This window comes from Ixodes scapularis, unplaced genomic scaffold (genome assembly GCF_016920785.2).
Source record: "Ixodes scapularis isolate PalLabHiFi unplaced genomic scaffold, ASM1692078v2 PGA_scaffold9__187_contigs__length_104089568, whole genome shotgun sequence".
In the NCBI taxonomy this organism is placed as follows: Eukaryota; Metazoa; Arthropoda; class Arachnida; order Ixodida; family Ixodidae; genus Ixodes; species Ixodes scapularis.
The window spans coordinates 65194448-65203467 of NW_024609884.1; positions in this window are offsets into that span (position 1 = coordinate 65194448).

The following is a 9020-nucleotide window of genomic DNA, read 5'->3' on the forward strand; positions in this document are numbered from 1 at the left end:
TCAAGGTTGTCGGTGGGTTGCGTGTCATATCTCTAACGTCAGCGGTTTTATGGGCTCACGTCCCGAAATCGTTTTCTCGTGCATAGATTACTTTTCGTATTCATAGATTTGACGAAATAGTGGTACCCGAACGAACTTTACGTCCTTTGACCGTACGTCTGTCTGCACGTCAAAGCTTTCTGACGTACAGTCAGAGACAATCGGTGTACAGTCAGAATCACCACCAAGACATCCTGATGGCATTTCGCGGCGGCCGACTGCCACCAGGAAACCATCAGAAAGCCGGTCAGAGTAACTTGTTGGCCAATCAGACATGCTTGACGTACAGTCAGGCACGGTCAGCGGTCCACTAGAAAACATTGACTGCCAAACAGGGTTACATTGATGGATTTTTCCTTCGGGAAGTCTACATAGTGTTTCAGAGCAAGAGAAACAGCCAATTAATTGAAGCAGTACGATTAACAGCATAGAGGGCACTACGCAGGCACGTAGGAAGGCAACACGTCTTACTTTGACAAGAGTCACAAGGAAAACGTAGACACCAGCCACACCCTCCGACGACACAATTGCTGGGCAGGGCTCTCGTTCTTGCTTCTCGAAATACAATTAAAAAGCACTGTGCATCGCTGAGGTTGGAGAAATTGAACTGTGGACATCGGCATGCTCGAAACTTCTGCTACCGACTTTTATGCGCGTGATATGTGGAATAACTCAATGGATATGCACTGGCAAATGAAACAACGCGTACTACAGAACAGCACGTCCACCAAGTCACCACGACGCCCAAGCATCCGGCAGAGTGTAGCAGACGCTCCTGCCGGCGACCGGCGCCGAAATGTGCGTCGCCGTCAATATTTTGTGCGGTGGTAATCTGGCCAGTCGGAGCACACTGCTCCACGGCAGATCTGGAAGGGCCATGTTTTGGAAATACGCCTCCAGGCTTGAAGTCGGGCAGCGCCACGCATATTCCACAGTTGCACCTCGTAACGAAACCGTACGCGTGCGTATTCAACTCGAAGTACCGTATTTACTCGCACAATGAACGCACTCGCGTAATGAACGCACCCCCCAAGTTTGCTCTCAAAATTTCGACTTTTTTTTTTTCACTGGCGTATAAACGCACCCCACCTCGGACGTCAAAAATTTGACCCCCTCCCCCCACGCGCGCGAAATGAACGCACTTTTCTATCCTGGTCCAGCGAGGTCGCTAATGCATGGGCAGCGTGAGCGAACAAAACGCCTTGCAAAAGGCGTTAAAAAATCGCAAAGATCCAACGGAAGCAAAAAAAAAAACATGGAGAGGAGCATTTTTTTTTTTTTTTGTACAGCGCAGTCTGGATTTCGGGTTCACGCGCCGCCGCGCGCAAGGAGGTAAGAAGGAGAAGCGCTCTAAGCGAACGAAACAGCTTGCGAAAGGCGGCGAAAAGAAAAAAAAAACAACAAAAAAAAAACCCACGGAACTAAAAAAAAAAAAAAAAAAGCTTTTTTTTCTTATTTTTTTTTTTTTTTTTTTTTTTGGCTGCACAGCGCAGTTTGGTTACGGGGGGTCGCGCGCCGCGCGCAAGGAGGTAAGAGCGGAGAAGCCCTCTAAGCAAACGAAACAACTTGCAAAAGGTGGCAAAAAGAAAAAAAAAACGCAACTGAGAAAAAAACAAAAGAAGAAGAAGAGCTTTTTTTTTCTTTTTGGACTGCGCAGTTCGGTTACGGGGGGGGGGGGGGGTCGTGCGTCGCGTGCAAGGAGATAAGAAAGATAAGCGGAGAGCCCTCGCCTAAGCAAACAAAACAGCTTGCGAAAGACGGCAAAAAAAGAAAAAAGCAAACAAAAAAAAAACGAGTATTTTTTTTTTTTTTTTTTTTTTTTGCACAGCTTAGTCGCTTAGTTTGGTTACGGGGTCCCGCGCTGCGCGTAGACATAAGAAGTTACTTCGATTTTTCAGAATAAAAGGCCCATTCATTATGCGAGTAAATACGGACGCAAAAAGTTTACTTTGCGTAATGAACGCCCCCCCCCCCCCCCCCCCCACTTTGCATCGATTTTTCGGAAAAAAAAAGTGTGTTCATTCTGCGAGTAAATACTTACTCGGTACGCACTTTATGCTTGACGTTTGAGTGAGCGATGTCTTCAGCCAGGAGAAGGGACGACGGCTCCGCGACGTCTTCGTGCAATCGGCTTGCTGGTTGGGCGTGTCGTACGGGATAAATATCAGTTCTTGTGATCAGTCCAAAATTTCTCTTTCGAAGGAAGACAGAATTCGCCGGTACCGTGAACGACAGTTCTGAAGTAGAGGTCCAACGCCCGTCGTCCGCTGCCATCCGCTAGTCCCACGATACGCGAAACGACGCCATGTTGAGAATGGACCTCTTGGCGAATATGTGCCGCCACCTAGACACGCGACTGGGTTTGAGGCTAAGTGGCGAGAAAACAACGCGCGCGCAAGGCCTCTCCCACCCGTTCCACACCCGAAACGTCAGCTATATCCTGTTCACCAATTGAGGCGCTGTGACCTAGATACTGTTCCCCCGAACTCGCCTTTGTCCCCATCATGCGTAATCTTCCGCCCCGAGGTCGACACAACGAACCCATCTTCCCTCTCTGCTCGGCCAGAAGGAAAAGAAAGAGGGTACTGGAACCATTTACTCTCGAACCGATGTTTCTACAAAAGGTCCATTATGCAGTGGTGCACAGAATGCTTCCGGCTGTCTGTGCTACCTTTTTTTTTTTCAATCAACATATTGGCAGCTTTTTGGACGCCACAAGAAATGGGTTTCATATTTTTTTCTATTTTTAATATTGACTGTGTGCCTTCAATGACCCACAACTGATTAAATTTGGTGGTCGCGTCGAAACCTTAGAAAATGGCCCGTGACCACAAAAAAGAGAGTGAGCGCGACTCAAACCGGCCAGTTCTCGATCGGCGGTTTTCGGGCGGAAAGAAACCGAATTTCGAGCCGCCAATTCTGTTCTGAGTAGTTGCGCTCTCATATGTCACGTACAACTAAAAACCTCGGCGAGCATAAATACCCTGTCAATGTCCCTTTAAAGGCTCTACTTGGTAAGGTCCCGTTTGTCGCGGCCTTCGGCATTAGCAGAGACGCACAGAAATTTCAACTGGAGCTTAAAGGAGCTGTGCAACAATTTCAGGGCTTTGCTAAAATTATTGTGGAAGTTGATGCCCGACACTTCTGAAGTGAACTACAGAAAACAGAGTTTGCCTGGATACCCTAGCTTTTATTTACAAAAATGAAAAAGATTCAGGTTTTTGCCGCCTCTCAATTCATACGTCGTCTTCCGGGTCGCGTTCGCAGTGACGTTGGGGGGTAGGCGCGGGGTTCCGGAAAAGTTCTCTCTTTAGAGCCATCAGCGAGCAGCGAGAACTCATCCGCTCGCGACTGCGTGACTACGTGCTGGCGGGTGCCGCGCGAACAATGTGGTGAAAGTAGGAAAGTCTCATCCGGGTCCGGCCATAGCCCGTCCGGCCCTGTCCCCCTCCTCCTCCGGCTTCTGGTGGCTGTTGGCGGTAGCAGAGAGAGCTGACGGTTTTGTGGACCTAGGATAGATGGCGCCACTAAAACTCCGTATAATAAAAGTTTTGTCAATGATACCAGGTTTTTGACACATTTATATTTATGTTGGAACAACAAGATTTATAGAAAAGTTACCTTTTATCGAGCAGGTATTCACACAACTTGCTATCTTTCTACAAGATTCCCCTTTGACGTCACGCTGCATGTTTCTCATGGCCGCCGCTCGCGTCTGCAGGTCGGGGAATATTCTAAGTTTTGCCTCGCTATTACGCGGCGGAATCGCAACATTTTGATGAAAGGAGGTGTGTTTTCTGTCATTTGTGACAAGGTGAACAATATCAAAAGCAGAAGATGCCAATTCTTTCAACGTTAAAATCGTTGCACAGCTCCTTTAACATATTTTTGTATATCAAATTATCTATATATCAAACTATTTTACGATCCCTTTTGAATTCAATATATCCGGGTTCGACTTTAGCCAACGGACGATTTTCTGAGGGCAAGAAAGCGGAATAAAGTGGGCAGCTTTCGTGTCTGCTGTTGAGGTGAGCTCTGTACTTTTTCTCAGAAATTCTTCCCCTGGGCTCCACCGCAGAGCAGACCCTAGTTGGTTTACTTTGCATGTGGACAGGGGAGAACAAATGGCTTTTCTTTGGGTGTCTCCTGCCTTCCCTTGTCAGTGGTAGAAGACAGACCCCAGCTATGTCATTCGCGCTTTCGGAATGTCTTCTTCCCGGCTCGACGGACGAACCTCCGGAGCGTTGGGGGCGCCATCAGGTCTGAGCCACATTTGCACAAGGTCCATCATGCAGGCGCGTGGCAGTTGCATGGAATGCCGCTGCCCCCTCTTTGGTGAGGGGACGGGAGAGCCGGGCAGGTGTGCTTTCCCCCTTTTTGAGAAGCTTGCCCTCTCCACTCATAGACGCGTCTTTTCGTCGCCTTTGGTATGCGCCACCCGAAAAGAGTCTCGAGCGGCATGGTCTAGCTTTGCCTTGCTACACACTTGACGGTACCCACCAAGAAATTTATGTGGCTCCTGTCGGTTGCCAACCCCGTTTGGAGTCAGCAACTTTTCCCCCAGTGGACTTGCATCAGTCCGAAGGCTCGTCATTTCCGTTGGAACGGCTTTACGTCTGGCCGACTAGGGCCTTGCTCGCCCGCTTCGTGACACCTGCTACTCGCAGAGAGGAGTGGCCAGGAATGGTGGGCCATTTTCACTCTGAGACCACCTGTCCCATTGTAGGGGTTTGCCAGAAGGCCAGAAGCCACCATGTCGCCAACCGCAAAGCACACAGTGTCATCGTTGTCATCATCTTCGCCGTCGCCGTCGGGCACTGGGGTGGGGGTCAGCGTCGCCGAGATCACCGTGGTGGGCCAAGAGTGGAGCGGTTACCGCGGCCGTTGCCGGGATCCTCGGGGATCCCTTTGGTTTTCAGACAAAATTGGATCCCGGGGGGCGGACGCTGCTCGTCTGCCCCACCTTCAGCAACTCCGGTCGGGCCCTCTGTGGCCACCTGGACTTCCCAGGAGGGCACTGAGCCCCCTCGATTCTACGTGTCCAGAAAGCCCTGGGGGGGACCAGAGACGACCGGAGCCAGAGCAGGCACTTGAACGCGTCCCCTGGCCTTTCTGTGGCCGCACAGTGAGCGAAATAGACACCCGGGCGCGCCTGCCTCCCACCTCAGCCAGAGGATGTCTTTTGCGGCATCTATGGCGGACTGTGGCTCCAAGGCGACGGGGATCACTGGTTCCTGTTTCATTGGAGCCGGGCCAACAGCAAGAACGACGACTTCATCAGGCCCCAGCGCGTGGATGACCCGGTGGAACACGCCATCCGGTGCTTCGGTGCTCGGCTGGCTCGGGACCCTGTGCTTGCTGCTTCGGCCTCAGCGACTGTGCCACTGAGACCGCCAACGCTGCCCACCAGGCCAGGCCCAGCGGACTCCACGACCTGATTGACGTAGACATTAACCTCGACGTGCTGTGACCTGGAGACCGCTGGGCAGGAACGACGACTTCGAGCCCCTTTGGGCTCGGGTAAGCCTGTTGTTCTTTCGTTTTTATTTATGAAAGCCGGTGGGCCTCCCTCTTACATCAGGAAGGCCCGCCAAGCATTTTAAGGAGAGGAGGATGTGGGGACTGTTGATCACCTTTTTCCGATGGCCGGTATAATGGTCGTGGTTCGGAGCGCTCGGCGTGGTTGCTGTGAGCTTGAACCTGTTCGTGAAGCGTAGGAGAGCCCCCTGGCTTGGGGTGCTCTCCTTTTCACTCTCTTTTGGGGGGACCTTTTTCCATCCCCCCGCTCATCCAAGAACCTAGTTGTTTTGGGTGAGAACAACGCCCGCGGAGGGAAGAGATCGATGCACGTTCCCGACTTCGGGAACGCAGGAACCGCACCCGCGGAAGCGATAGAGATCGGACGTGCGGCGAAGGACTTCCTTGGCTTGCCCTGGACCCCGCTCTCAGGACGGTGTCGACAGGGTGAGACTTTCATCTTGCCTTTTCAGCGCTGGGGTTTGGGACAGTGTGTCTTTTGGTGTTTTAATAAACACCGTTGGACCCACTCCTATTGTGGTACGTGCTCCTCCTTTTCAGAAAAGGGATCAGTTGTGCGGCTGATGTTCGGACCCGATCGTAGTGGTGTTTTCAGAGAAAAAGCTGCAGGGTGTGAGACTAGGCTTGGCGTCTCCCAATTAGAGACCGCCGCTGAACCCTTTGGTTACCACCACCAGTGACCTTCCCACATATTCTGGCGCCCAATGTGGGGCCACGACTTACTTTATTGTGGTCGTGGTACCTGGCCTTTATCCCGTTGTCCGGCCTTTGCCAGCAATTCCTTGCCTATGATCACCCCGTAACACAAGCGTCCTGATCTCGCCACTATTGCCGAGTTGGCAACCCGCAGTTCTACTCCTTTGAGAGCGCAGTGTGATTCATACATGCGTTCCTGTCTTGAATTTGCATACCAAGCAACATTCTTTGTTGCGGGAGACCCTTTGTTCTCCATGCTTGAGGTAAACCCTTCACCTTTGTTATGTGTAATTGTTTCCTTGCACACCACCAACAACTTGTCTTGAAGGGAAAATGTATATAGAAGTTTCGACGACGTGTTTGAGAACTGGGCGGACCTTTTATGTACGACAGGGATCAAGGTTTGCAGAAAAGAGTAGCAAAGGATCAGCTGTGCACTCTGGTAATGTAAATATGCACGTTTTTCTTTGACTCTGAGTAGTCTTGGACATTCAGTTAGAGTCGGACGGTATGCCTGCCAATAACGTCAATAACTAGCTGGTACTGCTTCCGACGGGCTCCAGGAGCTGGGCTGCATAATCGTCGGCGTCAAGAAGCAGTTTACATACTGTTGACGTGCATGCTGTATTCACTGCTGGTATTGCAGTGGGCGCGGAGGGTTTTGATTTGTGTCTGCTTGATGCCAACATCATTTGCTCCTGCCCGTTCCAGCCGCCTTTGGAGCCAGGCAGGTGAACATCGGTTACGCGTGCCCCCTCGTTTGGAAGCTACGGCATCATTTTTCTCTTTGGGGAAAGCTGCGCCCAGCTTCGGGGCTTGTTGCCTGCTGGCTGTATGATTTCGCATGTCTGCTTTAGGGTTGTCCACCCCCCTCACCATCCTACTGCGGCCGAGATGGTGCCGACCCCCTGGGCGGCGTGTCTTTGGGACGTCCCCAGCTGGTCTCCGCTGGTGGGCGGCGGTCGTCGGCCTTTCAGTGCTGCCGTCTTAACGACCGCCTCACCGCCCTCTACTGCAGGCCAGCTCGTACCATGACACCTAGGTCCATCTGCATCAGCACGATGCTTGTGATGCTGTGCGGTGCTGTGATGACAGCATTCGAGCACTTTGACTTGACCTTTCCTGTTCTTTTGCCCTGTGTGCGAGCTGTTGCCGGTGGACACAGTGAAGACGCGTGCTGGGTGTCGCTTGTTAGAGGGTAGATATTATAGTTATATTTTATTTTATGAGAGCAGGTGGGCCTCCTTTATTCTTTCTTGAAATCCACATACCATTTTAAGGAAGGGGGCATGTGGGGATTCTTGCGATATCCCTTCCCCGATGCCTGTGATAACACCCGCAGGTCGGAACGCTCAGCCTCCTTTGCTGTGAGCTCCGACCTGTTCGTGAAGCGGATGGTCCCCTGTCTTGGAGGGCCCTCCCCTCACTCTCCCCCAGGAAGGGACCTTCTTCCGTTCCCCCGCTCAAATGCGGATCACTATACCGACAGGCAGGGATGGGCAAAATACATGCAAATATGTGTCGAAATACAAATACAAAATACTTCGTCAAAAATGTATTTAATTACAAGTCTAATTACATTTTCAAAAAAGCATTTAAGTACAAGATACAAATACAACCAAATGTATTTGGTCTCTTCCAAATACTTTTCCAAATACATTCCTCAAAATTTGCGTCAGCGACTTCAGGGCACCTGCAACAGGTTTCTGGGTATCTCATTTCAATTTTGCATCGCACACTCGGGAGTTAGTGTGCGAGGCTCTAGTAACGTAATAGAAATATAATCACAAAAAAACGTAATCGGCTTGGACGTAATAGGTGAAAAAAGTACAGAGCTTGAAACAGCTTTTTTGTCAATTACATTTTGGTATAGGCCAACAAAGAACCGCGACGACCAAGACGCGCAGCACTAGCTAGAGAATTTTTTATTGTTGCAACTCGCACCAGTTACGAAAATCTGAACGACCCGCGCATTTAGAATGTTCCAGGCAAAAATATGGATGGAAATCAGGCTGGAAAGCATCAAAAGTTGTCACAGGCACTTATTTATCCAGTCTGCCTGTGAACGTCAATTTCGTCACTATTCTTGCCCTGGACTAGCACCGTAATCATGAAGTCACTAAATGCTTGTGCTTGATTGAGAGACACTGCATTCGGTGCAGAACGCAGTTTTCTTCCTGCTCTGGACAGTAACAATAAATTTGAGGAATGTACTTTCGCCCACAAAATTGTATTTAATTACAATTGTATTTGAAATACTCACGTTTTAGTATTTAAATACACACGTCAAATACATTACCCAATTTCTAATTAAATACAAATGCAAAATACACAAAGTATTTAAAATATGTATTTCAAATACCTGTATTTGAAATAGTGCCCATCCCTGCCAACAGGCAAGAAGGTTTTTCCTCGTCTTTTCCCGCTTTCGGGAAGGGGACTCGTTCGGTGACCGCGAAAGAGATAGGATGTTTATCGGCGACTTCTCCGATGCTTCCCCGACCTTGGCTCTCTGGAACCCCGTGTCTGGCAGGCGTTTTACCTTGCCGGCACGGGGAGCATTTTGGATGGAGACATAGTAGTTTGTATAGGAGAGTGTTTTAATAAATACTGTTGGACTATTTTATTACTCTGGTATGTGTGTCTTTTCCGCTATATTCGAGAGAGTGAGACAAGGTGGACGATCATTGGCACCGACGGAGGTAATTGTCAAAATGACCCGCGGTAGTGTAGGCCTAAACGTC